The 14,068-nt window shown below is 37.1% G+C and overlaps 1 long non-coding RNA gene across 1 annotated transcript; it reads left to right on the top strand.

Annotated features, from left to right (window-relative positions):
* Positions 1–64: 64 nt before the first annotated feature.
* LOC117964221 (uncharacterized) lies at positions 65–13,678 on the top strand. Its single transcript, XR_009308409.1, has 11 exons — positions 65–234; positions 465–566; positions 1,761–1,859; positions 4,285–4,479; positions 4,842–5,038; positions 5,314–5,471; positions 6,025–6,133; positions 6,767–6,815; positions 11,059–11,221; positions 13,100–13,219; positions 13,514–13,678. It is a non-coding gene; the product is annotated as an uncharacterized LOC117964221 (long non-coding RNA).
* Positions 13,679–14,068: the final 390 nt, after the last annotated feature.

Here is a 14,068-nt window from a genome sequence, read left to right as displayed (position 1 = left end):
ATAACCAGCACCAACCTCCACTTCCCTGTGGAGGCTTTTTACAGCAGGTAGGTGTCCCTTTAAGAAACTCAACCCTGAATATCCTCCCTCCTGTTCATTCCTATCTGTTCACAGAGCTTCTTGTAACAACGGCAGTTTGGTTGCACGTCTCGTATCCTTATTTTTTGAAACACCGAAGATCAACAATCCTCCTGTTGCCAAGGGAACAGTTATCAGCAAATGCAGGAAGATGTGGTCAGTAATCATTTATGACATAACTTCCTCACTTCCAAAAGTAAAACAAATGTAAATAAAAAGAACAATATTAAATACTGGGAAAACGGGACAGAAAAACTGAGATGCACCACACAGTTGTTTTGTTTGTGAAATAGGTGTCGGGAGTACAAATGTTGCGCTGTATCGTTTCAAGGTTTTTCATTTCTTTAATATTTTGTTTCTAATGTACTTTTTTGGGGGATCTGCAGGGTTTTCTGGAGCCGGATTACTGGCGAGGAAGCTGCTGGCACTGCTTGAGGCCTGTTCAAAGATGTCTGCAACATCAGCTGGCTCTGTGCATTGTGGGAATGGTGAGCATACGCCTTGCTGTCAACAGGGTGCATTTGGAAATCGTAATTCATTGCATTCTCCTGTTAAAACTTCAGAACAATACTAGAGTATGATATTGTTAACACTTAAAGGTGTAGTTACTTGTCAATGAATTAGTTTAGCACGCTCTATTACCCCTGTTGCGTAACCTTGAAGTATCATGGTTTCATTATTTAAATGTGAATGTGTGGTTTGTTTGCCTTTTTATTTAAGAGAAAGTAGCTTCAAATGTCCTATTCATATATATATGTCTATATATATTTTAATTGTCCCTGTAACTTTTTTATGACATCCTGCGTGGTTCTTATTTCAATTGCTTTTTATTTTTAATTTTTGGATAATTTGTGGATTCATTTGACTTAGCCTAGATCAGCCAGCGTGTCCTTTTAGATGCAAGAGGCAGCACCATCTAGTGATCTGGCTCTTTTGGTGGAGTTTCATTTTGTTTTGCTGGCAATACACAGCAGTACTGGTGCTGGCGCTTTATAATATAAAGACACATTACGTATTTGTGGCAGGCAACTATAAAAAAATAGCAGCTCTTGAACTTTAAATAACCTTAACACAGAGTTAGTTACCAATATCGTTAAACATTTCCTCCCAAACCATTATTTGTGTTTAAAGATTTATGGTTATATTAAAATGTGCGAGATCCTTTGCAGAGTACGTTCTGCCCACTGTGCTTCTGCATAGAGAATCTGTTCAAGCACAACTGTACAAGGCTTACAGTCATAATTAATCAGCCTAATTTTACAGTGAGTAAACAGATAGCAGAACCATCTGCATTTTATATTTAGCGGCTTGACCCGCTTGCTAAAAAGAAAGCTGTTTAGCATCTGCTGAATTTCCAAGAATGTATCTTTGCTGTCATGTTTCTGAATCAAATTAAACTGGGTCTTGTCCCTTTTAGAAGTGTGATCCTACAGCATGTGAAAGCTCCAATCTAGAGTGCTTGCTTCCAATTAAAATAGTTGCATCAGAATGTTATATTACACATTGTCTTGTTGGTGCCAAGTACTGAACATGTGATGAGTAAGCCTTATTTAGCTCACAGTTTGCTTTATTTTGTAATTCTGCCCCCTCCATTGGATATATCTAGATTTGGCAGGGCTTCTTGTGGCTAAAGGCATTGATTTACTGATCTGCCATCTGAAATATACTTTCTTCTTTCATAGCAAACAGCTTTGCATGGACGCTGTCAAGCATAAGACATTTAATTCATAAAGCAGGCAGTCTGTTGTGTGAGATGCAGATTAAACAAGAAACCATCCAGAGTAAGTATTGCCATTTACAATACAACAAATATGCATACTGTAGCAGTTTACACCTTAGTGAAATAATGGCCAGCAGGTTGCAAAGTGGGGTGAAGCTTATAATAGGATGAGAGCATGCTTCTGTGCTTATTCACACCAAACCCTCCCAAAATAATAAATAAATAAATAAAATAGGATACAAATCTATCAGCAGCTCGGGCTATTTATTAAGGTTACAAATTACAGTATAAATATGTATTATTCTGTGCATTATTGCTGCCTAAAGAACCTACATATTAAAGGTGATTGATTGTATTTTTTCTTTCAATTATTAATACAGTATATTTAAGGTTTGAAGTTTTCGGGTTTTAGTTTTGGTCCCTTTAAACTTCTTTTAAATCAATTCTGTTTCCTAATTAAACTCAGAAAAAGCTGTTCATTACAAAACAATGTCACTAGTTTTTACCTTTATATCTTGATTGAGCCTGATTCTGTTGTGCTTAATTTTTATTTTAAACAGGTTACTTTAATTGCTCATCGCTGATCCTAATTGCATTCTTGCAGTCGCCTAGTTCAGTGGTTCTCAATCCTGGTCCTGGGGGACCAATGCCCTGCTGGTTTTTGTTCCAACCAAGCTCTCAGTTACTTAATTGAACCTTTAATTGAATTAATAATTAGGTTAATTTGACTTTTTAAATAGCGTAGCTTATAAAAAGTTGGAGAATTTAAGTTCCTTATACAATTTTATACCTACATTGAAATCGCCATCTGTTTAAAATAATTACAACGCTCAGATTAGGCAAATTATGAGTTAAATTAAGGGTTCAATTATGTAATTGAGCGCTTGGTTGGAACAAAAACCAGCAGGGCAGTGGTCCCCCAGGATCAGGATTGAGAACCACTGAACTAGTTTATTGTCGTGCTTTTGTTATTTTCACTCGTTTAACCGAGTTGTCCCGACAGCTTTTCTTTTCAGCATATTATACCCAGTACGGAGTGTACACTGATGGCAAGTCCATCATTTAAAATCTGTAGCAAAGACAAACATAGTCGTTAATTAGTAGCTGTCTCTTTATTAGGATGCAGAGACAGCTTAACAGCGACTAATTAACATTTAAAGGGAGATTTGGAAAATAAAAACCGAAAAGTCCAAGCCGTAAGTATATTGCATTATGAAAATCTTAACCAGGGAAAAAAAAACACTTATCTTTAGTTAAAAGAAGCCCATCTTGAAAGTACGAAGTGCACAACCTCCACCACATGTAGGTGTTCCATTCGTTTTGCTGCAACAGCACCTGATAAAATATTGTTTCTTTTGCCGATGGTAATGCACTGCTTGTGGTAAATGTGCTCTAGAAGGTTACACCATAGACATCTTACCCCAAGCAATACAATCTCCAAATGAACAAGTGCCCATTTTGAACTGTTGCTTGAAGCATCATTTTACAAAAGATAGAGCGTCATATATTATTCCGAAGGGCTTTATAACAATCTTTCTTTCCTCCTCATTCCTCATATTGCGTCTTTTACTGACAGAACTGATTATGGGCTTGTGAGTGATAATATAATTCAGCTCTCCCTAAAGCGGCGTTGCAATCACACAAGCATTTTTATAAATTATAGACTGTCTGTAAAAAGCTATTTCCTCTACTGAGAACTGCTATTAATCTCTTGCAGCTACATTTTCATATAATTTCACACCTGTATTTCCAAGGCATGGTATTAAAACACAGGCATCAGTGTCAGCTTTGATGCAGTGCAACATGTTCGAAATATGAAAAGGGCATAATTACCACTTTGGTCATTTGAATTGCTAACTAGAGCCTGACATTTCCAATTTTCTGAGTGATCTAGACACGTCCTGGTTTTTTTTATGGGCACCAGTTAAAAGAGACAGCTTCAACCTTTCAGTGCAAATTACATTTTTTTAAATATATCAGAAGCTAAAGATAACATAAAATCTCTTTTTTTTTTCTTGCCACTTGTGCCCAGTAATGTCTCTTCTAGGGTGTCAATTGATTACCAGTTAAAGGGTTCTGTTATATTAATCATCTACAGATTTACACAGTGATGAAGTCAATTGATCTGAACAGTGGCAGATCTTAATACCTCAACTTTAATGATTGAAAGTTTGAGAACCAAGGTTTTGAAAAGCAAACATCTAACAGTTCATGGTGCTCTGGTGCATTTGTCTGTAACAATACATAAAAGAGAGAGGGTCGTAGCGTAGAGATTTAAAAGATGATGGTATTTAGATCAGTCGTTTTGTCAGCCTTCTGTTAAATCTTATGCTTTTCTTTGCAAAAAAGTACGGTCGAGTTGCAAATGTATTCTAAAGAATTGATTCTATATTTCATTCTGGATTTGCATTGCATTTGAGTATTATAGAAAGTGAATCCAGGCATCATGTTGACACAACTCACAATGGTGGATTTTTTTTTTTTAGGTCAAAACGAATCAAAGGACTTGCATGCTGAAGGTGACATTGGTCTGGAGGATCGCGCGCTGGTCGCTGCATTCCATCATTGCTTGTTCCCCCAGCTGACGGGAGATAAATTGAAGCTCGTTTCTTCAGTAACAGCCATGCTCTGGCCGAGTATGACCTTGCCTGTGCATACAACCCTGCTAGAGAATCAGAGAGGTATAATATGAGTAAAGCAGATTTATAGTTTCAAAAACATATTTATTTAGAGTGTGCAGATGCGTTAACAGTTGATAACTTCAGGGTTACAGTTATGTAGTATATCATTCCTGATTCCACCTGTCAACTCCCACTCTCTTTTTGAAGCCACAGTGTTTTACGTAAATAAATTGACAGCTGTTTAATCTGTACATTTATGAACATCAACTTGAAAAGGCAGCAAAAATGTGCATGGGGATTTATTACTGAATACATTTGTTTGCATTTCCTTAAAATTAGTAAAATGAAATGCACCTAGTAGAAATACATCTAAATGCAGATTTACAGATTCTTTGTTATCTGTTGCCTTCTACTCATTTCAGCTAAATTTGCAGAACCTGTGTCGCTGGCCAGTGTGGAGAACCCTTCTCTCACGCTGGAGCTCAGCAGTGTAAAGGGAGCACTGGATGAAGAGTCTGAGGCCATTGCAAAGGCAGCTACACAAAGGCAGCTGTGTGCTGATGACAAGTTCATCTCTCGAGTCCTCCAACTGGCTCACCTTGTGCAAACCTAACAAATTGTAAGTCATTTGCACCATGACTGCAGACTAACCAAAGTTTTAAAATCCTGTAGGTATTGCTATTGCTAATAAAAATAAAAAATAGATAGCTTTAAAGCAATATTCTTAGAGCGGGAATGTATTATCAAGAATAATGCACTGTAGGATTATGTTATATTAGTGGATTATTCTTGATTATTCACTCAGTAAAATAAGACAGTTTAACTTGCAGTTATTTGCAGTGTGTATGTTTGAATACTGCAGTACTGATTGGATGTAATGCCACTTTTGTTCAGACGGCTATCGTGGAGCCAGCAGGATGTGGAAAGAGTGAGTGCATCCGGACGTACCTTCAATCTGGGAGGGAGAAGGGGACGGACATGGATGTGCAGACTGTGTTCATCAGAGCTCTGGAATCTCAACAGCTGTTGGGGTACACAGACCCAGAGTCGGGGTGAATGGTTTATTCATAAAACTTACCTGTTTTTTTTATTAAGTTTGATAATTAGATATTTACCTGCAAGTTACTGAGGGCTGTATTCACATAACTTAAGGAACTGCTGTAGGAATGATTTTTCAGGGACTATTTTTTGAAGGGTGTGTATAAACATGAAACACTGGGGGGAAAAAGTTCTCATACAGTTTAAAAGGATATAATTCAAAGGACAGGATGTTTACATAAACATACATGTCCAATAAAACTGGTTCCTGTGTCCAGTCCTTCACAAACCAAGCACTCCAAGTTGATGTATAGGTGTATGAATGATATACCCTATGTTAATTGTTATCCAAACTTATTTTTTGGTTGTCTAGGGAAACTCAATTTTAGCATTTTATTTGAACCACAGAAAAATACTGCAAAAAATTAGCATCCCTGGTTATGAGCTTAAGAATATAATTATGTCTAACAATATTGGATTGCAAGCCACTGTCTACACTAAGCTATATAAACCACATTCTTCCCATACCCTTGTGCACTATTTTATTTCAATTTGTGTCTTTATTAGATGGATGGATGGTTTGCTTCCAAAGCTATTGAGACTGTACTGGCTTGGGCTCCCTGCTGCTTCCAAAGAGATTACTGGAACTGTGAAGACAGTTCACCTCGATGGACAAGTGGGTTGGATAAATACCATATTCATATTCTCGGCAGCTTTCTATTTCCGCAGTCGTTTATGCCTGCGATGTATCATGAATATAGACGTGCATTCCAGAGTGACCACTTCATCACAAACATGAAATTCAATGCTGACAGAGCCTCAATAAACACATGACAGAACGGCCGTGAAATGTTTCCTAGTGTCATGCATTATTTAGGTACTGTAGATCTCTGTAAGCTTGCATTTTAAATATCCTATAAATCTACAGTGCTTCTTTTTTTTTTTTTTTATAAGAAAAAAGTAAAGTAGACATTTCGGCTAGTGCCTGCTTGAGCTGAAACGTTTGTCAAATCAACTTAATTTCTTATATACCATATAATTGAGCGTTTTGAAAAAAATATATTTACAAAATATCATAATGTTTGTCCATCAGTGGTTGTATCTCTACACACTCAATTGTTATTCTAGCATTAGACTAGGAAAAGTTATCATGCTGCCCGGAAGTTAGTTAGGTCATGAACGTATTGCTAATTTGTCTAATGTTAAAAAAAACATATTTTTGCATCAAAGGACAGAAAGTTGACAACATGAGCTGCTTTCTCTTCCTTGTTCACACAGCAGCATATGCTGTTTTGTTTTGTTGGTCTAGATTGATGCACAGCAGATGGAGCACATGCAGGCAATTCTCAGCAGCAATGGTGAGTGGGGCTGTCTGCCTTATCATTATCCGAATAATACTCCAGTGGCCCAAGATTGCTATTTGCTCCTTGCCATAAACACCTGCAGGATGATAGTCCTTGTAAAAGCAACCGAGAGACTTCTGTGATTACAAGCCAGATGTTCTGCTAAGCACAAAGCTGTGCCTGTAATTAATGGTGGTTACCATCTCCTCGTATGTTCACTTTCATATAATCACGTTGAAAGCTCTTCAGCTGAACGATAATTAATATTCCTGTTGTATATATCAGTTAATAACTGTAATTCACTTTATTCCCCAGCTCGCAGTTATTAATTATGTCTTTTTAGTTTTATTTTTTTTTCTCACACTGTTGTTAAAAGTAGTAGTGGACAACTGATCACAATTGGAATGTTAATTGTAGGGAAAGATATATGTTGCTGTGATTGAATGTTTAAACCTTGGCTTCTATTATGAGGTTCATTCATTTTTTTTTAATAGAATGTCAAGTGTATTATCTCTTTTTCGTAGCAACAAGTAAGAAACCGGGCAATTGGAAAACAGAAACTGAAACTGTAAATGACTTGCTTTGCATTTTTCTTTACAGTTTTGTTTATCCTCGCAAACAATTAACATATCAAGCTGCCTGGCTCCATTAAACTATTTTGGGAGGTATGTTGTGCGTATACATACATAATACAAAATACTGCTGAAAGTAACAGACTACCTTATCCCTTCTTGAATTGAAAGGTTAACTTATTTAAACTAATAAATAGTACCATGCATAGCATTTGCTTTGTCTCTTCCTGCTTGCTTGAATCCTGGGTGTGGTCATGTGACTCATAGGAGACCGTGATTGGCGATGCCTTCCTTCCAGTCGCTGTGTCTCCTGTGATTCATGTAACTACATGGAAGCTGTTTTTTAAATTCCCTGTTGCTTTAATTTGTGAGAAATATATAAAACACAGAATATTTCAGAACCAAACATTCGAATAGGTGTGATTTACTAAATTACATTTTTTGCTTTAATTTCTTTTTAATAATATTTTTTTTGAGGTGTGTGTTTTTAATACCCTCTACTTCCGTTCTGCGTTTGTTCTATTTGTTGATGGTCATATCTGAATGAAATGGCTGTTACTGCAGTGTATTGAATTGCATTGTCAAACACAACCCCATGCTGTCCAATACAGAGTCTACACAAGAAAAACTTCCTGAAAATGTTCAAGGTCAGGCTGACTTTGTGAGGGGGAAAAAAAAAGACTGCATTTGCACACCGGTAGCTAATTAATATTCTTGAAATAAATAAAAAAAATAAGTAGTGAACCATGAAATATCTGCCATCAGACAATGTATAAATTACTAATGAGGATATCATAGATCAAAAGGAGTCCATCTGCTTTAAGACAGGCACAGTATGACGGATGTTTATCTGTAAAAAACCTGGTGCATACATTGTGCTCATAAAGTGGGATGAATGTGGACAAATGTATCTCCAGACAGGCTGTTGAAAATTGTCAGCATTGACAAATGTACAGCTGAAAGCCAATATAGTATAAGCAAGTGTTTACTGCCACCTAGCAACCTGTTTTGAGAGAGATATAGTACCAATTGAATTGATAGATGTGAACAGTAAGAAGACTGGAGCCCTTCAATTTGAAGTTACCCTTTAAAAAAAAAAGTTTCCAATCAGAACCAGTAAGTAGCAACTACTGTACACTTGTAAATCTGTTGAGTGTCTTTCAATTCTAAACATATAACCCCTAGATTTTAACTGCATTTAACATATACAGTGTTTCCCCGGAGGTATCTGCGTTTGTTTTATTTTAAGGGCACACTTAAAGATGCAGAGCCTATTAGGAATAAAGAGTGTAGTAAAACGTATGTGTTTTTTCACTTTGCAATACATAATTGTGTTACAGTCACTATCACTTTTTATTAATCAAAAGCAGGCCCAATTTACTGACTTATTTACTGTTTCATACCTGGTAGGCGTCTTTGGATCCCTATTGTTGACTCTAATAGCTGCCACATTTAGAGTTGCAAGTTTACCCCATCAAACATGCTTTTGTAGAACACTGTATGCATAGCTGTCAACCATATTACACACTGCCTTTTTAACTTGGACATGACAATTAGATTTAAGACTGAATTATGCACTACCGGAAAACAAAATAAAAAAAAAACTAGTTTGGAAAAGAGACATCTGTTACTTGTTAAAACATTTAACATTCTCCGCCCGCTTCTGTTTGGATGCAGTCGTTTATTTGACCACTTTAGTATCTATTGTAGTGTAGGCTTGTATTATAACAAGCCCAAATAGAGTGACAGATAACTTCAGCACTGGCCACGCTCCCACAAAACAAAACAGGGAAGCACTAGCCAAGAATTTCTGCTTTTCCTGCAGCCGAATCCTTTATCATTGCTGACGCTTTGTTCTATTCCAGTAGATTTGTGGATAGATTTTGATGCATAATGGACGCCAGCTGAAAAGAATATCTCACAGGATGACAGACATTCATCTGCTGTTGATTGCCTCTTATTGAACACAGCTGCCTTAGGGATGTATCTGACTGAACAGTCAACTTTCTTACCCTCTCTCGAGTTTAGACTTTTTAAATCAGGCAAAATGATGCTAGTCGTGTTCTGAGATTTGTCTAGCCTAACCCAGTTTTCTAGTTAATTTAACTTTGTAAATTTCCCCAGTACTCCAAAATAAGATCATGAGTAATAGGTTATTTTCTGAAAACACATGGCAGTGAATTAATCTGAGAATGCTGTGCTGCAGAACAATACACCTGTAAAGTGGATCTTGTTCATAGCAAAAGGACATTGAATGTGCTTCCTGATTATAATATCGTGTCACTTGGTGTACTGCAAAATGTTACAAAATCCTTTTGAAGGATTCTATGCCACAGACTAGGTGGAGCCTCAAATATTTATTTTTTCTGTAATCAGGAACCACAGACAAATTACCTTTTTTTGTAGATGAATTTATATTTAACAGGAAACACAAATGCAGTTACACAGGCGCATTCACGGCTTACTGAACAGCATGGGACACTTGCCGTTAAGTTATTAAAACCACACATTTAGGATCTACTAAAAATGAATGTACTGTATGACTGTTGGCATGGAGCCAGTGCTGCAGTAGACATTACCACAGGGAATATTTAATTGCAACCGCAGAGACAGACTGAGAAACGGTGATGTATACATATAAATGTGATGGTCTGGCTAATAATATGAAAACATTCGAAAGAGCCTATAAACGTTGCTACAGTATGTGTTTACTGCTGGGAGCAAGAGAAAGTGGGGGCTATAAATTGTTGCCAGTGGTTGTGTGATTTAGACAGCTAGCAGAAAACAGGGCCTTTCTAAATTAAATTCTGAAATAAATATTAACACGTGAATGTATGTTTTATTTAAACTAAAATGCTTAGGTGATAAATTACACCGGTGTACGCCTTGTGCTGCAATTACTGTATTGTTTGCTGTTCTGGAACCAGAGGTTTATGGCTTGAATGTTTAAAGCAGATTAAAAATACATATTGAAATGTTTTATTGTGTCCTCAGGGTTTGTTCTGTTTGCTGCTTGCATTCTGTTTACAAGCATATTTAAATGTGGTTTTCCAGGGAAGACAAAGGAATGAATATTTGGAGCATAGCAGTCAGCACATTGACTTATAACAGAGCTTATTAACAATTGTGCATCTCGTCTAATTGTGGGATTAGTGGTTTTAAAGGGATACTTTATATCATCTGCAATTTCTAGTATTGAATTTCATACATGTTTATTAACCAGAAAAATTGATTATGAAAACCGTCCGCAAGGCTGATTGCTGGGAAGTATATTAGCATTGCGCTGAGCACAGTAGAAAAGCATTGTGCACTGATGCCTGTGCAACAGTAATGTATTTCCCCGGCGTCAGCCTAGAGGAGTCTTTTCAGAAGCAATTTTGGCTAGATTATTTATTAAGCATGGCAAATACTGATCTAAACGACAGTAGCGAAACTAGTTCCCATGGTAACTAATTTGTCTCATTTATATTTAGTTTTATTGAAAGTATCAATAAACGACAACATGAAGTTAATTTGTCTAAACTGTATTGTCAACCTTCAGTAATACTAAGGCTAGCGTGCAGTATTATAATGAAAATCACCAGATGATGGCACTGTGGAACCACTAGAGTACCAGCAAAGAGAACAAAAAAATCAATCTGTAAACTGTATAACTATTTAAATGTTTTATTGACTTTATTCCTAAGCTTGAATCGCTGGAGGACATTAGCCCGACCATAGTCTGCTGTTTGGGCATCTTGTCAATAACTAGCAGTGACCTAGACTGGAAACTGCCCTTAACCAAATGGCTTCAGGGCTGCCCTGAACACTACAGGTGTCTCCTTCAGCAGCCCACTGGAGAGTTCTTAGGTAAGAGTTTCATTTGTGGAATTGAAAATCCAATATAGTTTTGCAGAGCTTGGATATAATCTTCAGAATGGCTTGTTGCTAGTTTTACAATAACTTTTTTTTGTGCTACTTTTAATGAAAATAAAAAAATGAGCAGGGCACACAGACAATGTGCATTTCAAATAATTGTTTTCTCTTGAACTATGCCTCCTACCTGTCGAAGGCTACAAGGGCCCTGCAGACTGTAAACCCTGGACTCAAGTGTGAAACACTATCTCCAGTAACTCCCTCCCCAGAGAGCACCAACCTCTTGAACTCCACACCTCCAGTGTCAATTCAGGGATGAAATCTGACAGCCTTTTTTTCCAGAGGGTAAACTTACTAACACAATCGACTGGCGAAGCACTGTTGCTGTCCATTTGGAATTAGAGTTCTCCCCATCAAGGAAGCTCCTTATCATTTCAATTTCTGTGTTTGTTGATGTCGCTGCAGTTTCCCCTCATACCTCTTTGTAAATGAGACTTGTATCCTCCGGGAGTGGGTATCCCAGTTCAACTTAAAAATAAGTCAAATAAATAAATGTCTAATAAATATTTTCATTATTTTTATTTCACTCACTTTTATATAGTACCTTTCATCATAAACAATCCTAAGACACTTTCCAAAATAAACAGCAAAATGAATAAAACAACATCTTGCTAAAACACATCAAAATGCTTTAACAACGTTTTTTTAAATAATAATTTAAAAAAATAAATAAGTCCAGAACTTTCTGGCCCAGTTAGAAATAGGCGAACAAGGGAGTTTTTTTTAGTTTGCATATAAGCTAATATATATGTGTATATATGTGTATATATATATACACACACACACATTTATGTAAGTTTTCATCCTGCAGAATGTCTTCTACATACGTAATCAGGGATCAACAGACATTCTGTATGGGGTTAGTTAAACAGCTTGAGAATCAACCTGTCATTTAAATAGAATACGTTTTCTATTATGCTCGGTGCTTTAGTTGTTTACAAAACCTGCTGTGCTTCTTGCTCCATGATCTGATTGGTTGATTCCAGTAATCACACTATCAGCAACCAGTGGTGAGTGCATAATAAAAGAGATGCTGTTTGTAAATGAATTAATTTCTCCATTTCATAAAGCCTTTTCTCACTCCGATGCCATCAGGGACCAGCCTGATTGTCATCTCTGAGCTCCTGTCACTCGCGTTACACTCATGAACTGTAGCTCTGATAAAAGAGTTATGTTCGGTGATGACAGGAATTGATTTCCAATTTCCTCCACAATGACTCCATCATTGCTAGCGACTGAGGCAATTTAGCGTACATTATTGTGCCGGCTAGAGGCTGTAGATCAAACTGACAGCCGTCTTCCCAGGGAGGGCTCTTGCATTGACAAGGAATTGAAAGAGATATTTTGCGAGAGTGCTTCTTCCTTTGTCGGAAATACTGGAACTGGAGCACGTTCTTCAGAGAATTACATGCACCGCAAAGGGAGGTTTTGCAGGGCTTGAAATTTATTATTCTAGCGGAAGAAATCAATTTGATCATTTTGTTTCATGAAGTAATGCGACACTAATATCAAGGTACAGGCCATTTCCATGTCATTGAATGCTTATTCCACCAGTAGTTACCATGCAAGAGCAGGACAGTTATCCAGTTGTCACTAGGGTGGTAAACTTGGAGACATATGCCGAGACCACTAGAGGGAGCCATTCTTGAGAGCTTGATTGTCCTGTAGTAGAGCTTGTATGTGTATGTACTGTATAAACTGAGTTCAATGCAGGACTGAAACTTACTTGGGTGTTAGTCTAGGCAATGAGTGGGTTAGTTCTATGTCATTCCAGTTTATTCCTGTATATTTTCAACCATTTATTTCCCACAGAGCCTGTTGTGGAATTGGTTTGTAAGAGTTCTTCATCGACACGCACAGACACTCAAACTGAAAAAAGTAACCAACAATTCTGTAGAAAACATGGTGCAGACATTCTGCAGGATTTTTGAGGTCAGTCGTATATCAGGTTGTTCAATATAAAAATGTATACTAACATTTAGTGTATAATATGTTTTATTAGTTTATTTACCACCTAACTTAAGTTCAGTTTGTGTAACTGTGTTGGTAGTCATTAACCAATCAAGTTGTTAATGTAACACATGCATTAGGTTTACATAAGCTGGGTAACACTGCCACACTGAAGTGTTTCTCTGCTAATATGCCAGGATTTCTTTGAAGGAATCATTCCTGTATAGCTGGAAGGCAAAGCAGATGTTCTCAATTATTCTGTTTTAAATGTCCCAGGCACTGAATCCTCTGAGCGTGGACATGCCATTTGAAGCTGTGAAGAAATATTTCCTTTTTGCAAGCCTTTGGGCTTTTGGGGGTACCTTGGAGTCCCAGTGCAGAGTGCCCTTCAATCACTGGTGGAGAGAACAGTTTGGAAAGGACTGTGTCTTTCCTGTGGAGAGAGAGGCAAGAATTACTGAACTTGTACTTCATTATACCACTAAAATATTGTATTAATGTTAGGAATGTTAGACAATGGGATGTGTATGAGTGCATCACTGAGAAAACAGTACATTGATCCTAGACTGGAGGTTTGAGCACCTCGTTAATGAAATGTTTCCCGGTGTTCGGTGTAGGAACTCTTCTCTAATTACTGTGCCTTGGGAAGCAGCGATACAAAGCTTGCAAAACCAGCTCTGAAAACTGATGAATGAATTTGAAAATAAGTAGTTGTTATTTGCATATTAAAGCATTCCAGAATGCCATATCATGTTTAGAACAAACTCATTCATCTTCCTTTGTACCTTTTACACAACAACTGTAACTACCTGTTCCCAAACGCATTGTATA

Source organism: Acipenser ruthenus, chromosome 24 (genome assembly GCF_902713425.1).
Source record: "Acipenser ruthenus chromosome 24, fAciRut3.2 maternal haplotype, whole genome shotgun sequence".
NCBI classification, from domain to species: Eukaryota; Metazoa; Chordata; class Actinopteri; order Acipenseriformes; family Acipenseridae; genus Acipenser; species Acipenser ruthenus.
The sequence above is the reverse complement of the archived record's forward strand: the minus strand, read 5'-3'. Positions and strand labels throughout refer to the sequence as shown.